Raw genomic sequence first — 18,289 nt, 5'->3', positions numbered from 1 at the left:
TGGCTACGCCACTGCTGTGAACCCTCAAGGGTACCGTGCATTGTTGTCCGAAGAAAAATATCTTTCGGCGAAAAAAATCTTGTCAACCGAAACTAGTTATTGTCCATTTAAGTTGTAATGGTACAATAATGACGCAGGTTCAAGGTGACGAGTATAAGGTGTGAGGCCCGTAGGAAGCTAAAATGTATTGGTCAGGCTCATCTCAATGCAGGGAGCTCAGTTGATGCGAGCGCGTAGCGCGAAGCCCTAACGGCGTGGGGTTCGGGGCCCGCTTAAGGGCCCCGAAAAATGTTGGATTCCAGACGCTCTGTGGTGCGATCTGAGGCAATTTCTGACCACTTTAACCTTTTTTGAGCTATCATCATTTAAACATCATTTTCAAGTTTGGAGTCAATTATCTTTTTATATATATTTGTTTGCGTGAGAAATCCCATGTCGGCGTTAAAACATGAGAATAACCTGAAATGTGTGAGTCTTACGCTCAATGTGTAAGAGTTGGCAGGCCTGCAGAGGCAGATCCAGGATTTGACCCAATCCCTCCCAAATGAAACCAACAGCCACTCCCCCCCCAACACTATGCATGTATACGGGGAATTTTATTCTTCGTAATTTGTACAAGACACATTTTGGAGCACTGCACATCTGCAAATTTAACCAGTATATGTCGCTTGATGAACTTTACATAAATCGTCAAAATTAATTCGTCAAAATTTAGCCTATCGTAGTGAAAAGTTTTGGACATTTGCTCATCGCAAAACTTTTTTGGATCTAGATGCTCTGTAGTGCAATCTGAAGCATTTCCTGGTCACTTTCCCCTGACTTTTTGAATGAAATGTTTTCGTGTTTTAGTGGGTGGGTCATCAAAGTTGATAAATTACATCACAAGCATCACATCAAAACTGTAGCTTGACTCTCTTTCTAGATTTGTGCTCTTTAGCTTGATCCATGATTGTGTTTACAGGGAAAGGGCGTAATCATACATGTCGCCATGCACTACATATTAAGTTAACTGGAATTTAACCATGAATTTTAGTTTTCCTCAGACTTGTACTTGTGTTTTCTTAAAAAGAAGTGGTTTTCTAGCTGAGAAAATAGCAAGGACGGACCGGTATTGTGCAAGCAAAATTCAGGGAATAATCCGTTGATACTAATATCTTGTTGGAAAATTCCAAAATAATTTCAAGAAAGTTGCCGCCGTGAATCAGAGTTTATGAAGGGACGGAAAGTGGGATTTGCTATCAGCATCAACAGGGCCGTTCCTCATTATTTACCTTTTATGGGATGTGAATCAAATTGGAGGACGAGAGGCTCTGCGGGCTAGTGTATTTTTTAGATTTTTTTTTTTTTTGCAACCAGCTTGTAGGGAAGATTTCCGTTTATTTAAGACTTAATTCACCGGTATGGATACCAGTGTACGTACATGATTGAACTGCCGAGCGTATTTAAGTATTTTTTTCTACAAAAATACATCAGCTCGCAGAGTCTCTCATCCTCCAATTGATTCACATCCCATCAGGTAAAGAATGACGAACGGTCTTGTTGATAGCAAATCCCACTTTCGGTCTGTTCATAAACTCTGATTCACAGCGGTAATTACTTTCTTTGAATGATTTTGGAATTTTCCAACAAGATATTAACTTCAACGGATTATTCCCTGAATTTTGCTTGCACAAAACCGGTTCTTCCTTGCTAATTTCTCATTTAGAAAACCACTTCTTTTTAAAGAAAACACAAGTACAAGTCTTAGGACAACTAAAATTCATGGTGGTGGCCAATCGCCATTCCGTTTAACTTAACATGTAGGCCTAGTGGCGACATGTATGATTACGCCCTTTCCCTTTAAACACAAACACAAAAACAAAACAAAACACAAAAACAACACAAGAAAAATTTGAAGGAGGGCAACGGGGGCCATGCCCCCCCCCCAAAAAAAATGGAACCCATTTTTTTTTTCAGTGTCGTCGCAATAAAGGCAGGTATACGTACTGCATACACCAACATCTTTTCCTCTAAAAAAATGGTTAAAGCAGGCGCGGTTCTACGGGGGGGGGGGGGGGGCTGGGGGGGGGGGGCTGTAGCCCCCCAAAAATTTTGTCTAGCCCCCCAAAATAAATTCCGTAAAAAAAAATGCATTAGCAAAAAGAAGGATTGTTAAGTACATACGAACGGTCTCCCCCTAAAGAAGAAATAGTCGTGACAATGGTGCATTAGTTAATATAGTGTGAATGATTTTTAGGATTTTATTGGCGCTCCCCATTGAAAATATGGCATGAGCCCCCCCCCCCCTCCCCCCCCCCCAAACCTATTGATTTTCGAAGGCCTAAGTGTCTGGAAAAAAATAACCGGTCTACATTTCAGCACGCCTCCCTGAAAAAAAATTCTGGATCCACCGTGCTAGCCCACCCCCCAAAAAATAATATTGGTTCTAGAACCGCGCCTGGGTTAAAGTGGTCAGAAATTGCCTCAGATCACACCATAGAGCATCTAGAAACCAAAAAAAAAAATCCACCATTGGGGCCATGCAAGGCCTTGTATGCCTGTTATTATTGGTACGGCCATAGCCGTACCTGCCGTACCGCTTCCTACGTCCTTGACTAACTGGAGGTATTCAGGGTATTATACTCTGTACGCAATTATATACACCCACTGCCGGACTGTTCAACTTGGCTGACGCAATCATCAAAGCGCCGTCAGAACCGTTCCACACGGCATTCACGGTGGTTGATTTTTTTTGAAAACAAAATAGCAGCGCAGCCCTCCCACGCACCCCCCAAGCAAAGCCCAGTCCTTTATTGCTGAGCCTGACTGACCCGAAAGTGGGCGAGATTTTCAACGAAACAAACTTGTAATGGGACATTGGGACTGAAGGACAGTTCGATTGACTTCCACGACTAGTGCTTCACTTAAAGGGAATATACAACATTGAAAACAAAACATCAAAAAAAAAAAAAAACAACTACCGAATTGTTACGAAATACCTTACATGAACTCTTACTGTTAGCGAGTGACAGTCTAAAGCATCCTGTAAAATCATGGCACCTGGTGTGCTGGCATATTCAAAAAAAGTGGTCGTTTTGTATCAATTTACAACGCTGGTCGGCCGACCGTTGAAAAAAAACGGGTCAGCGTTGAAAAAAAAACTGGCCTTTTTCAAATACTGCTCCCAATTTATCATAGTTATTTTAGTCCGCATTTTGTATGCAATCGATTACACACTCATCAAGTTAAAAGAGTGCAAGCCGGCTAGACTGGTTCCCTGACCTGACCTGAAAGTTGCCGCCGTGAATCAGAGTTTATGAAGGGACGGAAAGTGGGATTTGCTATCAGCATCAACAGGGCCGTTCCTCATTATTTACCTTTTATGGGATGTGAATCAAATTGGAGGACGAGAGGCTCTGCGGGCTAGTGTATTTTTTAGATTTTTTTTTTTTTTGCAACCAGCTTGTAGGGAAGATTTCCGTTTATTTAAGACTTAATTCACCGGTATGGATACCAGTGTACGTACATGATTGAACTGCCGAGCGTATTTAAGTATTTTTTTTCTACAAAAATACATCAGCTCGCAGAGTCTCTCATCCTCCAATTGATTCACATCCCATCAGATGTTAAAATTTAAAGATGTTAAATTGCCTCAGATCGCACCACAGAGCATCTAGAAACCAAAAAAAAAAATTCCACCATTGGGGCCATGCAAGGTCTTGTATACATTAAAGGGAATATACATCATTTGCTTTTGCTGTAATTTTCAGAAATGGATGGAATTGGGGGGTTGGAAATATATAGCAAATATAGTTACACTGACTTTTTTGAGGTTTTGGGTTCGAAAATGCTATAAAAACCAAGAAAAACAATCATTTTCCTGTAGTCTGGTTCTCTGACTCCATATAAGAAGAAACAGAGCAGTTTACATACATTGGGGAATTGTAAGGTCAGGGAACCAGTCTAGCTGGCTTGTACCCGTTCATAGGTGTGTAATCGATTGCAAACAAGTGCGATGGTCAATTGGGGCCAATATTTGAAAAAAAGCCAGTTTTTCCAACGCTGGTCGGCCGACCAGCGTTGGAAATTGATACAAAACTACCACTTTTCTTGAAAATGACAGTATACCAGGTGCCATGATTTTACAGGATGCTCTACGCTGTCATTCACTAACAGTCCAGCAAGGTATTTCAAAATGATTTGGTAGTTTTATTTTTTGATGTTTGCAAATGTTGTATATTCCCTTAAAAAAAAAAGATATGCCTGTTATTATTGGTACGGCCATAGCCGTACCTGCCGTACCGCTTCCTACGTCCTTGACTAACTGGAGGTATTCAGGGTATTATACTCTGTACGCAATTATATACACCCACTGCCGGACTGTTCAACTTGGCTGACGCAATCATCAAAGCGCCGTCAGAACCGTTCCACACGGCATTCACGGTGGTTGATTTTTTTTGAAAACAAAATAGCAGCGCAGCCCTCCCACGCACCCCCCAAGCAAAGCCCAGTCCTTTATTGCTGAGCCTGACTGACCCGAAAGTGGGCGAGATTTTCAACGAGACAAACTTGTAATGGGACATTGGGACTGAAGGACAGTTCGATTGACTTCCACGACTAGTGCTTCACTTAAAGGGAATATACAACATTGAAAACAAAACATCAAAAAAAAAAAAAAACAACTACCGAATTGTTACGAAATACCTTACTGGACTCTTACTGTTAGCGAGTGACAGTCTAAAGCATCCTGTAAAATCATGGCACCTGGTGTGCTGGCATATTCAAAAAAAGTGGTCGTTTTGTATCAATTTACAACGCTGGTCGGCCGACCGTTGAAAAAAAAACGGGTCAGCGTTGAAAAAAAAACTGGCCTTTTTCAAATACTGCTCCCAATTTATCATAGTTATTTTAGTCCGCATTTTGTATGCAATCGATTACACACTCATCAAGTTAAAAGAGTGCAAGCCGGCTAGACTGGTTCCCTGACCTGACCTGAAAGTTGCCGCCGTGAATCAGAGTTTATGAAGGGACGGAAAGTGGGATTTGCTATCAGCATCAACAGGGCCGTTCCTCATTATTTACCTTTTATGGGATGTGAGTCAAATTGGAGGACGAGAGGCTCTGCGGGCTAGTGTATTTTTTAGATTTTTTTTTTTTTTGCAACCAGCTTGTAGGGAAGATTTCCGTTTATTTAAGACTTAATTCACCGGTATGGATACCAGTGTACGTACATGATTGAACTGCCGAGCGTATTTAAGTATTTTTTTTCTACAAAAATACATCAGCTCGCAGAGTCTCTCATCCTCCAATTGATTCACATCCCATCAGATGTTAAAATTTAAAGATGTTAAATTGCCTCAGATCGCACCACAGAGCATCTAGAAACCAAAAAAAAAAATCCACCATTGGGGCCATGCAAGGCCTTGTATACATTAAAGGGAATATACATCATTTGCTTTTGCTGTAATTTTCAGAAATGGATGGAATTGGGGGGTTGGAAATATATAGCAAATATAGTTACACTGACTTTTTTGAGGTTTTGGGTTCGAAAATGCTATAAAAACCAAGAAAAACAATCATTTTCCTGTAGTCTGGTTCTCTGACTCCATATAAGAAGAAACAGAGCAGTTTACATACATTGGGGAATTGTAAGGTCAGGGAACCAGTCTAGCTGGCTTGTACCCGTTCATAGGTGTGTAATCGATTGCAAACAAGTGCGATGGTCAATTGGGGCCAATATTTGAAAAAAAGCCAGTTTTTTCCAACGCTGGTCGGCCGACCAGCGTTGGAAATTGATACAAAACTACCACTTTTCTTGAAAATGACAGTATACCAGGTGCCATGATTTTACAGGATGCTCTACGCTGTCATTCACTAACAGTCCAGCAAGGTATTTCAAAATGATTTGGTAGTTTTATTTTTTGATGTTTGCAAATGTTGTATATTCCCTTTAAAAAAAAAAGATATGCCTGTTATTATTGGTACGGCCATAGCCGTACCTGCCGTACCGCTTCCTACGTCCTTGGTAACTGGAGGTATTCAGGGTATTATACTCTGTACGCAATTATATACACCCACTGCCGGACTGTTCAACTTGGCTGACGCAATCATCAAAGCGCCGTCAGAACCGTTCCACACGGCATTCACGGTGGTTGATTTTTTTTGAAAACAAAATAGCAGCGCAGCCCTCCCACGCACCCCCCAAGCAAAGCCCAGTCCTTTATTGCTGAGCCTGACTGACCCGAAAGTGGGCGAGATTTTCAACGAGACAAACTTGTAATGGGACATTGGGACTGAAGGACAGTTCGATTGACTTCCACGACTCGTGCTTCACTTAAAGGGAATATACAACATTGAAAACAAAACATCAAAAAAAAAAACAACTACCGAATTGTTACGAAATACCTTACTGGACTCTTACTGTTAGCGAGTGACAGTCTAAAGCATCCTGTAAAATCATGGCACCTGGTGTGCTGGCATATTCAAAAAAAGTGGTCGTTTTGTATCAATTTACAACGCTGGTCGGCCGACCGTTGAAAAAAAAACGGGTCAGCGTTGAAAAAAAAACTGGCCTTTTTCAAATACTGCTCCCAATTTATCATAGTTATTTTAGTCCGCATTTTGTATGCAATCGATTACACACTCATCAAGTTAAAAGAGTGCAAGCCGGCTAGACTGGTTCCCTGACCTGACCATTCCCCGACGTCGATAAATTGCTTCGTTTTCATCTTAAAGGGAATGTACAGCATTTGCTTTTGCTGCAATTTTCAGAAGTAAATGGATTTGGAGGGTTAGTATGTTATAGAAAATAATTATTGTTAAACTGACTTGTTTCACGTTTTGGGCTTGTAGATGCTGCGAAAACCAAGAAAACCTATCATGTTCTTGTAGTCTGGTTCCCTGGCCCCACTTAAGATGAAACAGAGCAAATAATACCCTTTGGGAAATTGTAAGGTCGGCGAATCAGCCTAGCTAGCAGGCGTGTACCCCTTCACAGGCGTGTAATCAATTGCAAAGAAAAGTCAGAATAACTAAAATTGAAAAATTAGGAAAAGTTTTTTGAGAAAAAAAAAGAGTTTTATCCAATGCTGGTCGGCCGACCAGCGTTGGAAAAATACAGTTTTTCTTGAAATTTTCAGCACACCAGGAGCCACGATTTTAAAGGATGCTTTAGACTGTCATTCCCTAACAATCCAGTAAGGTATTTCGTGATAATTTGATCATTTCGTTTTGTGATGTTTGCAAATGCTGTATCTTTCCTTTAAGTAGGGTAAGGGAACCACACTTAAGAAACATGATAGTTTTTTTCTTTGTTTTACCATCATCTACGAACCCAAAACTTCAAACAAGTAGTATAACAATATTTGTTATAAAATACTACCCCCCCCCAATCCATCACTTTCAGGAAAGTATAACAACAAAAGCAAAACGTTGTATATTCCCTTTGCATTTCCAATCAATCAATGGGCTTATTATAAGTAAATCATATTAATTATACCAAAAACAACTTACAGGTTGACTGGTGAACCTGGTTCCTGAATTCTTGAGCTTCCACTAAAGACACTGAAGTGGGCGAGATTTTCTACGAGACAAATTGGTAATGGTATCTTTACAAGAACAGTTCGATTGACTTCCACGACAAACACTTCGGCCTGAGGGAGACATGGGTCCACCGACAAGAGCAGCGAAGATGCTCCTACTCATGATGACATTTCTTGGATTGATACAGAGAGGCCGAGGGATTGTGCCGGCAAGTGAGTATATTGCATCATTTCTTAACAAACTCCCCAACAGTAAAACTTGCATGGATTTACTGTCAGATTTTGAACACAAATCGTGGAAATTTAATGAGATTTAACTCCCTGTAAAATAATCTATGAGAGCACCACTGTATTAATCAGCAAGGAAATGCAAAAGATTCTGTATTGCACCGCTTCTTTAATAATGATAACAATTACTCAAGGTGCTGGCAATTATGTCTCTTATTCAAGACAGGTAAATGAAGTTTATGAGAAAATATGAGACCCATTATGTAGCACCTTATAAGGGTGCTGCGGCGCATATTGCAGCCACTCCCAGAAACACCGGGGCAAACCCCTTCTCTTAGCGATAAGTGTTACTGGGTTCTTTAACGTGCATAACACAAGACATGGGACCTACGGCTTTACGTTCCATCCGAAGGACAAAGCAATTGTGGTAAAGTGCCTTGCTCAAGAGCACAAGCACCAGGATTCGAACCCAAGTACCATGGCACACGATTGGACCACAGCACCCCACAATTCACTATGAGAAACACCAGCTATATATGCGCTTGCCAGCTGTCCAATGACTGTTATGCAAACTTGCAAATGAATATTCCCGTTTATAGAGTCAATGATAATGATTATTTCACCTCAAATGTACTGACAACATGCATTGAGAAATGATTTTAAACGGTAAACTAAAATATGGGCAACAAACCAACTGCAGAAGCTCTTGTGCAAATTCTCCGCAATGGTTGGTCAGTTTTGTTTTTACCCTATTTGACCAACAATGAGGTAACTTCAAGTTCATGTTGAGCACGTAATATTGCCAAATAGTGTTTACCCAACTTTGTACAAATACTAGTGTACGATAGATACCGTTTGCATTGAACCGGTCAAACACTCAACACAGCCAGACGACTGTAGTTCAGTCACAACGTGCGTGACGCGCTCTAAGGCAACTCGAGGATAACTTTAGAAACTTCAGCATTCCATTTATTATATTTGACCCCATTTAATATAGGCAGCAACTCGAGAATACAAAGCATTCTATTTATTATAGTTGGCCCCATTTTAGTGTAGGCTTGCTTGGCCATTTTCGCAACTTGTTCATTCAGTCGGACAAAATAGGCATTCCTTTTCATTAAGTTTTAGGGAGTCTGTACGAATGTCAGTTTCTATTTCGGAGTTGCATTTGGTTTTGCTTGAAATGTATCAAATTAGTTGTAACGTTTTCGTGTGAGCATATTCCAACTCGTTTGTTTGTTTTCAGTTTCACACAGAGTAGGCCAACTTGATTAAAATTAAATGTTCGTTTATAACAAAATTGCATTCAAATGAGCAGACGACTTAATTTGGTGTTTCCATTTCGCCAAACCGAAAAGTGATCACACAAATTGACTAATCGGTCACTGTAGAGCGCAAAGGAAGATTTGTTGCAATTATGCAACATTCATTTCCTTCTATCACTTTGACACTTTTGTGTTGTGCATTTTTCATATTTCATTCCATGCAGGCACTTACATTTTTTTGGAATAGCTGTACATTCTTATAAAAATCTTTCTCAAAATTCATGTTATTTTACTGTCCGTTTCAAAACTATAACACAATTCATTGCCGATGAAACTGCCCGTTTTTGCTGAGCATGTGTTACTTAAAATATGAATGAAATTGAATTCCCGAATAGGACTTCCGAAAGCTCAAGAAATTCAATGCAAAAGCAATTAAAGTAACTAGCTGGCTTCTTTTCACAAGTGAATATTATAGTAGGCCTACCCTGGAATATCTCGACTTTCGCAAAATGGAATCAGTGTGATGAAACGCTTGCACGTTTTAATGAACATTCGTTTGATTGAAAGACAAGTTGCGAAATTGGAAGGGAAAACCTCCAGTATATCACAACATTATAGACAGCGGCTGAAACTCACCCCCAGAACGCCAAGGTCTATGCCAACCATGGTCGTTGTAAATCAATTTAGGTTTTTGCCCTTCACCGACGTATAAACACTTTATACTCAGTGTGTTACCCCCGAGTGAAAGTTGGAAAACAATCACTCGGGTGGGACTCGAACCCACGGCCTCCTGCTCTCTAGTGCAGACGTCTTACCACTCGACCACCGAGCTAGCGGGATCGGTTAGCTGGTTCGAATCTGATGTACATAGGTACATCAGCTTCGAACCAGCCAACCGATCCCGTACATAGGTACATCAGATTCAAACTAGCCAACTGATCCGTAAGCTCGGTGGTCGAGTGGTAAGACCTCTGCACTAGAAAGCAGGAGGTCGTGGGTTCGAGTCCCACCCGAGTGATTTTTTTCCAACTTTCACTCGGGGGTAACACACTGAGTGTAAAGTGTGTGTACGTCAACTACTGTTTCTGATGTACCTACGTACATTGGTTCATCAGATTCGAACCAGCCAACCGTTCCCGTAAGTTCGGTGGTCGAGTGGTAAGACCTCTGCACTAGAAAGCAGGAGGTCGTGGGTTCGATTCCAAGCCGAGTGATTTTTTTCCAACTTTTACTCGGGAGGTAACACACTGAGTATACAGTGTTTATACGTCGGTGAAGGGCAAAATCCGAAATTAATTTTCATCACCCCGACGCAAACTGAATTCCATCTTATGAATAAATGGTCGTAATGTTTACTAAGGCCAAAAAAAAAGTCTCCGGTTTCTGGTATGCGCGCGCGTCGCCGTAGCCATGCGCGTCGGCAAAATGAAAAAAAAAATGTTCAATAAAAGATGATGTCTCAACACCGCCAAACTCACTGGTTTGACTGGAATCCTGCTGCTGCACAATTTTAACGTGTTTTTAGATGGAGTTATGATCTAGAATAAGCTTTATGTGGCCTCTCCGGACTCCCATATATTTGCACTTAGTTTAGTCGGGCACCATTTGCTGTCATCAGCCGACATTAATTTTGAAGCAAAAAAGACAGGTAAAAAAAAAAAAAGCCGCGTCGCCGCACCACTTTTTGGGCAAGCTCTATACCAGAAACCGGAGACTTTTTTTTTGGCCTAATGGAATGGTATGAGAAACCAACTTTTATTTCCCCTTTGACCAAAATCTCTGAATGGACGTTGTCGATCGTGCCTCAATAATTTGAAATGTACTCTATTAACAAACGTTTGCCGCCATTGACAATATCCTTTTTTAGATGCCGTAGGCAAAATGGGAAAATAGGTATAGTCAATACACACTTCTTAAGTTGAGAAATGTGTTGACCGCGACGTTATTCCACAACCATTTTAAATATGCACTGTCGGAATTGTGTGAATGGAGAAATGTTTATGGGGCAGTACTTGTAAACTGTGGAAACAGTACGCAGTACGGTAGTTGTCGGTAATTGAAATAAGAAATATGTAAGAAGGAAAACAATTGTCAGATCTTGGTTTCCTTGATTCTCAGAAAAAAGATGACTGCAAATAAGGGAATAAATGTGTGTTTTGGAGGTATTAAAAACTCTGTTTAGGACCTGTTGGAGTCTGGATAATAACCCCAGGCGAAGCATTCCAAACTCCAACCGGTCTAAAGAGTGTTTAATACCGACCAAGCACATATTTATTCCCAATTCGTAAATACCTTTTCAGTCAAAAACCAAATCTTTTTGGTCAAAAAATAAAAAAAAGTCAAAAACTAGACGTTGCCAAACATTTTGTTCAACAATTTTACTTCATCTTTAATGAAACACCCCTCTTACTATAATACTGGATGTCCCTCTAGAACTCCTTACCTTATAAGGAGATCGACGTGCGCGTCGCGCGTAATGCGCGATGTTGCGCAAAACGCAGCTGGGTTGGTGTAGTGGAAATTTCGGATTATGAAATACAGATTCATGGTAGTTTTGCACATGCCTACGTGAGGAATGTGAACGTTCAACCAATGAAACGTTGAAAGGCACCGGTTTTCATGGGAGTCCAAATTTCATGTGACACTCGAAAAGTGTTTCAGACCAGCCAGCCATGCATGTCTTTATCATCCGTTTAAAACCGGCCACGTGTTGGGGCGCCAAAAGGAATGGGTAAACCTTATAACATAAAGTATTTATGAATAAAACATGATGTAGGGGTGCTGTGGGGTGCTGTGGCCCAATGGTTACAGTGGTACATGGGTTCGAATCCTGACCGTGGGAACATGGTGCTTGTACTCTTGATCAAGGCACTTTACCATTATTGCTTCGTCCTTCGGATGGGACGTAAAGCCGTAGGTCCCGTGTGTTGTGTAATGCACGTAAAAGAACCCAGTAACGCTAAGAGAAGGGGTTTGCCCCGGTGTTTCTGGCAGTGGCAGCAATATGCGCCGCAGCATCTTGTAAACCATTATATGGTATTACATAATGGGTCTCATATTTATCATAAACTTTATTTACCTTTCTTTAATAATAGACATAATTTCCAGCGCATTGAGTACCTAATTGTTGGTGCGCTATATAAGACTCCGATATTATTATTATTACTATGTAAACTTGGTGAACAAAATAGTTGGCAACGTCCAGTTTTTGGCTTGTTTTGATTTTTGGACCGAAACGATTTGGTTTTGACCGAAAAGGTATTTATGAATGGGAATAAATATGTGCTTGGTCGGTATTAAACACTCTGTTTAAGACTTGTGTGTATAAATGTGCAAGCTAGCAATTTACAACACATGGGTAAAACAAACAAGAGGGCATTATATTTCCATAATCAAGGAGTCTGGGTTCGCAACAATACTATTCCGCCATAAATAAAACATTCGACGCATAATATGTTTTTCTGTGTCTAAACTCCTGCTTACAGAAATCAATATGAATTGAAGGTAATCTTTATACACTTTCAGGCAGTTTCTATGGACAATGGAACTACCCAATGATACGTTCCAAAAATACTTGGCTTACTTGACTTATACCGTCCACACAGGTAGCAGACCTGGTGATGGCTTCTGCATGGTGGTGTTGTGCCAAACTTTCCTGTCCATAGCCAACCTTACTGCATCAGTTATTCTTGATCTTGATCTTGATTTGCAGTCCTGTGAGATGCAGTCTTAAAGCCATTGTTTTGGTGAGCGGCCTCTTGGTCTGTCTCCTTTGACATTGCCTTCTATGCCATTTAGGGGTATCTTGTGATGGGTTGCATTCTTTTAACGTGGCCAAAGTACTTCAGTCTTTTTATTGTTATAATCTTTCTGATGGTCTAGGTCCAAGTTGAGTGGTTCTTTGATGTGTGTGTTGCGGATCTTGTCTAGACGGCTTACTCCCATTATACGACGAAGGCTCATCAAAAACATCTAAAAAACATGGAGCCTGTTTTCATCTTCTTTCTTAACTGTCCATGACTCGGCACCATACAGGAGTATTGACAGAATCAGAGTTTGGTACAGCTGCATCTTGGTGTGGTTGCTGATGACTTTGGATGTCCAAATGTTATACAGCTTTTGAAAGACTGCCCCCGCTTTCCTGATTCTTGTTTTGATGCAGCGTGGCCACTCATCAAAATTGAAACTCCCAAGATTCATCCAGTAAAATTCCCAAGAATTCCAAAGGCAATGGAGAACAGTGTACAATATGAATTTAACAGAGCACGCGGTAGCCTAAAATCATATAGAATTATGATATTTTTACAACCAAAAATCCCAAGAACTTGGAAGAAATCCCAAGGAGTGGCCACGCTGTTTTAATGTCCTTTGCGCGTGTTCCGTTGTTTGCTATTGTGCTCCTAGACACAATTGTCCACCTGCTCTAGTTTGTTGTTGTTGATTTTGATGTTGCACTTTCTGTTGCTTATGACTTGAACTTCTGTTTTGCTGATGTTTATCTTGAGGCCATAGTCGCTGCTGGATTTGTACACTTTGTCCACTAAGGATTGAAGTTCCTCTGGAGTTAAAATTATTTGGTCCTAAATGGTGCGACAAGAAAAACCGTAGTAGGGCCTACATCCAGCATTGCAGACGGGTGTCACAAATAAATGCAGACTTCTGATGAATACAGCAATTAATTCGGTGTGCTAATAGGGCCGTGTTCCTACAACAGAAATGGTAACAATGTACGTCTGACGTAGAGGATTTTTAAAGTTATTTCATCAAAAGAAGTTAAAAAAATTATGCAAAATAATTCAAAAATTATTTAACAAGTCTTAATACAATCTTGTTTACAGGTGATATGTATAGTTTTCAAATGGGACCCCGTAGTGGTACTGAAGATGGTGGACCTATTGAAATCGTTGTGACGAGGACTGGAATGCACGTTGATGCCAATTCTACAGTGGGTAAGTAGCATATGCTCAGTTCAAGGCATTGTACGCTTACTTTCTTTTCGTGTATTTTGTTCGTTTCGAATAAAAACACCACTCAAAATCCATAGAAGAACGTTCAAAACAAAACCTGTTGAGGATGCAGCTCCGTGAACACTTTTTTTCCCGAGAAAACAATGGAAAAACATGTACATAATTTCACCGGGTGTTTAGTACCAGTACAATCTTTAATCTAAGTAAGCTGTTTGATAATAAATCGGTAGTACTTTCGATATGGGGAGTCACGGTGGCGTAGCAGTACTTTCCTCGCCTTCCACCGCTGTGTGACCCGGGTTCGAATCCCGCCTGGTAGGGGTGGTAAAATCCAGTGTCAAAATTTGACTCATTGAGTCGAACGAAAAATGTTAACTTAACTCTGCACGCCATCGACTTGCTTCGTTTGCATCAAATTCGAAACTTTCTAAAACTACAAATGTTTGCCATTTAATATTTCAGTCCACGCCTAGAGTGTACGTTAAAGTCGGCTATAAGAATCAATGCCGGTGAGGCGTGAAAATCCGACTCCGTCAAATATGGACTCATTGGTGGCATTGAACATGCGAAAGTATGATAATAGCCTATTTATAGGTATATGGGAGAGTGACTTGCCAGGTGTGAATGATTAACCAATAATAGGGAAAATGAGTCCGATTTTCATAGGAGTCGGACTTTCATAATTATGACAGCGGCCGCTTTATCCAAACGATCAAAAACCGAAACTATCGACTTGAACTCATGTACGTCTACCAGCGCGTTGGGATATGGCTACTGGACAACGGAAAGGCATTTTCTCAGAAATTTATGTAAAGGGCCTATACTGTAAACGAATGAAATGCTTCCCTAGACTTTGAAAACACATCTTACTGAAAAACAGTTAAACTTGCACCTAGTTTAGCTGATCGTAACTGTAGTCAGCTACAAGCCTGGGACACTTCCTGAGCCTGCCACGGCGACCTACTCCCCCGCTCCCCCTGTCAATGTTGTTCTCTCCAGCTGATGGAGCACACACCGCGCAATGAAAGACAACATCGAACGGGGCCGGAGGGTTGGGGGCCCAGCGAGATTTGGCCAGGATTGTAGGTCTGCAAGCTCGACTGTTTTCTATAATCTAACTGGCTGCTTTTATCGTGTACAATTTTGCTTTCATTTTGATGACAGCTGTTGCCAGCTCTGATGGGACGGCGACAGCCGGTGCAGATTATCTTGTGGTGATGGAAACGTTAGAATTCCAGCTGACGAGGAACCAAGTTAGTGTTACCGTGACAATCATTGACGATGGTGCCGCAGAGGACACCGAGTGTTTCACACTGACACTGTCAAATCCCGATCCCACTGGCACTCTTGGGTCAGCAACTGAAATTTGCATCGTCGATAATGAGGGTGAGATTGCAAATCTAACTCGTAGGCCTGCATGTGGAAGGTTTTTTTTTTGTGGTCCTGAACTTCATCTGTGGTTTCTGTTTCAAGAAATTTGAAGAATATTTAACAATTGTTGACTGTTGTGATGTGGGATATGACGTTTTGAACACCCGACCCGAGTGGTGCATAGCACCCGAGGGTGCTATGCGCCCCGAGGGTGTTCAAAACATCATATCCCACATCGCAGCAGTCAACAATTGTTTTGTTAGGCCTACACCTTTGTCTTGGATTCTTTGGATTTTGATGTAAAATCACGAAAACAAACAGCAGTAAACACAATAGTCATGACAATCGATCGGCATATCCATGGCATGTCGAGTGCTCGAAACAGCTGATCGTCTGCTAGTTCGCCGCTCCCACTCATATGTGAAAACATGGTGAAAATAGCGTGGGTACCAACGATACATGCGTTTCACACAGTACGTATACTGCATGTATCACGTGCGTGATATCCCAAGGGAGTGTGCTATGACTTGTTATAAACTTAACACGTGATCGTTCTTGGCCAGTGAAAATGCAGTTTTCAAGACAGAGGTATAACAATAGCTTTTTAAGAGATTGACACAATTCAGGGAAGTCAAGCCAAGTGTAGTGTATATCCCTTGGATTTGGACGATAATGGCGTCTAAAACGATTCCTGGTGCCAGAGATGAAGTTCCGGTCGAAGACGAAGACATGGTTTGAAAGCCCTCCAAGATTGGCCTGTCTTAGCTTTTTATTGTATATTTTAAAGGCTGCACTTTTCAAAACAAAGATGATCTCAGTTTCACACGAATACCATGGAGCGCATTAGTAACTTTTATTCATATCAATGGATTTTGAGATACTTTGAAATGGATTTCGAGATATGTTGAAACGCATTTCGAGATATCTTGAAATGGACTTCGAGATATCTTGAAATGCATTTCGAGATATCTTGAACTGATTTCTACATATCTTGAAATGGATTTCCAAATATCTTGAAATGGATTTCGATATGTCTTGAAAATATTTGGAAATATCTTGAAAACATTTGAAGATATCTTGAAATGCTTTTCGAGATATCGTGAAATCCTTTTCGAGATAACTTGAAATAATCACCAAGAGGCTTGAAATTGTGAGAATGTTTCGTGATATCTGCATTGGAGATATCTTTCAGTGATTGGATATGTTGAAATAATCAAAAGCTACCACGTGAACTTGAATAATTGTCAGGTATGGCAGTTATGTAGTAACAAATTGTAGTGGTCGATAATGGCTTGTGCAGCACCTTATTCAACCATCAACCCACTGTGCCAAACAATCATGTCATTTCATTTCAGAGAGAACTATGCGAAATTACGACATACATGACTTTGTGTAATTTTGTTTCTTGAGATTCTCAAGACACTGGTGATTAATATATTCTCAAACAAGGGCGGATCCAGGGGGGGGGGGGCCAAAGGGGGCCATGGCCCCCCCCAAAACGAAACCAATTTTTTTTTTTTTATGTGACATCGCAATAAAGGCAGGCAATGAGTACACCACCATCTTTTCCTCAAAAAAACATTGGTTAAAGTGGTCAGAAATTGCCTCAGATCGCACCACAGAGCATCTAGAATCCAAAATTTTTTTGGGGCCCTTAAGCGGGCCCCGAACCCCACGCCGTAATTTTTTTGACCCACTTTTGGGGGGACCAAAAATTTTTTTGGCCCCCCCAAAATTGTGTTCTGGATCCGCCCTTGTTCTCAAAATGGTTGGTGAAATCCTGCCAGTAAATAGCACGTGATGAATCTGGAATGCTGTTTTATGAATGATGTTCATTCGTCAACAACTTGTTTTTTATCGAATCGCTCACCAGATTGCTTTTGTGAAATACAGGGTGAGTATAAAAAACGGAACCCAAAAATAAATTTCATATTTAAAACAAAAAACATGTGGTACCCACAATAATAACGACTGGAAAGCCAATTTCATAAACTTTTTTTTTAAGATGAAAAACTACTGAAATTACTCCATCCGTTCAAACAATATCACCATTTAAACGCAATGACCCTAAAACCTGTTTCGTCCATCGAAAAAAAAGCCATTTATTGTGTGTTCTGACTGTTTGGAACGTCAAAGAAAGTGACACAGAATACTTGTTTCAACAAAAGTCAACAAGTGTAGTACAAAATTATTAACATCTCTTCTTAGGCAAACAATATGATTTATGAAACCCTTTTTTTTTTCAAAAGACGGGTCTTCAAAAGGACTTTGTTGTGAATATATATTTGTAACGTTTAAACTGAGGTTCTATCGCTGGTGATGTTTGAATGCAATTGTGACGACGATTCTTGAAATCGCACTTTTGGAAGAAAGAGGTTTTAGGGTCATTGTGTTTAAATGGTGATATACTTTGTACGGATTGAGCAACTGTAATAATTTTTTTCATCCAAAAGTAGTTTCTAAAATTGGCTTTCCAGTCATTATCATTGTTGTGCTACATATTCTTTTAAATCTGAAATATATATTTTGAGGTTTGGGTTCCGTTTTTTAATCACCCTGTATGTAGTTATTGGATAATCAAAGTAACGTCACTACATAAGGATCCAAATTAATAACCAGGGGTACTAGCGGAGCTTGGGAATTAACTCTTTATTTTCGGCTGAAGACGAAGACAATAAAAAAAGCTCTTCATTTTCCATCTCCAAATGCCGAGTTGGGAAGGAGGAGGTGCGCACAGAGGGAGGACACGGAGACGCAGAGGGGCCTATGCCCTGCCCCTCCACTCCTACGTGCCCACATCATGTGCCCTAAATTATGACACTGTTTTCATATATCTGAAATTTCCCATCCATTTACTTCTTATCATGCACCATTTCAAAGATCCTTGTACGTGTCCTGATGGCTGCCCGGCCGTGCCATGTTCAAATGGGGGTACATG

Source organism: Patiria miniata, unplaced genomic scaffold (genome assembly GCF_015706575.1).
Source record: "Patiria miniata isolate m_02_andy unplaced genomic scaffold, ASM1570657v1 HiC_scaffold_6, whole genome shotgun sequence".
In the NCBI taxonomy this organism is placed as follows: Eukaryota; Metazoa; Echinodermata; class Asteroidea; order Valvatida; family Asterinidae; genus Patiria; species Patiria miniata.
Note: the sequence above shows the minus strand (reverse complement) of the source record.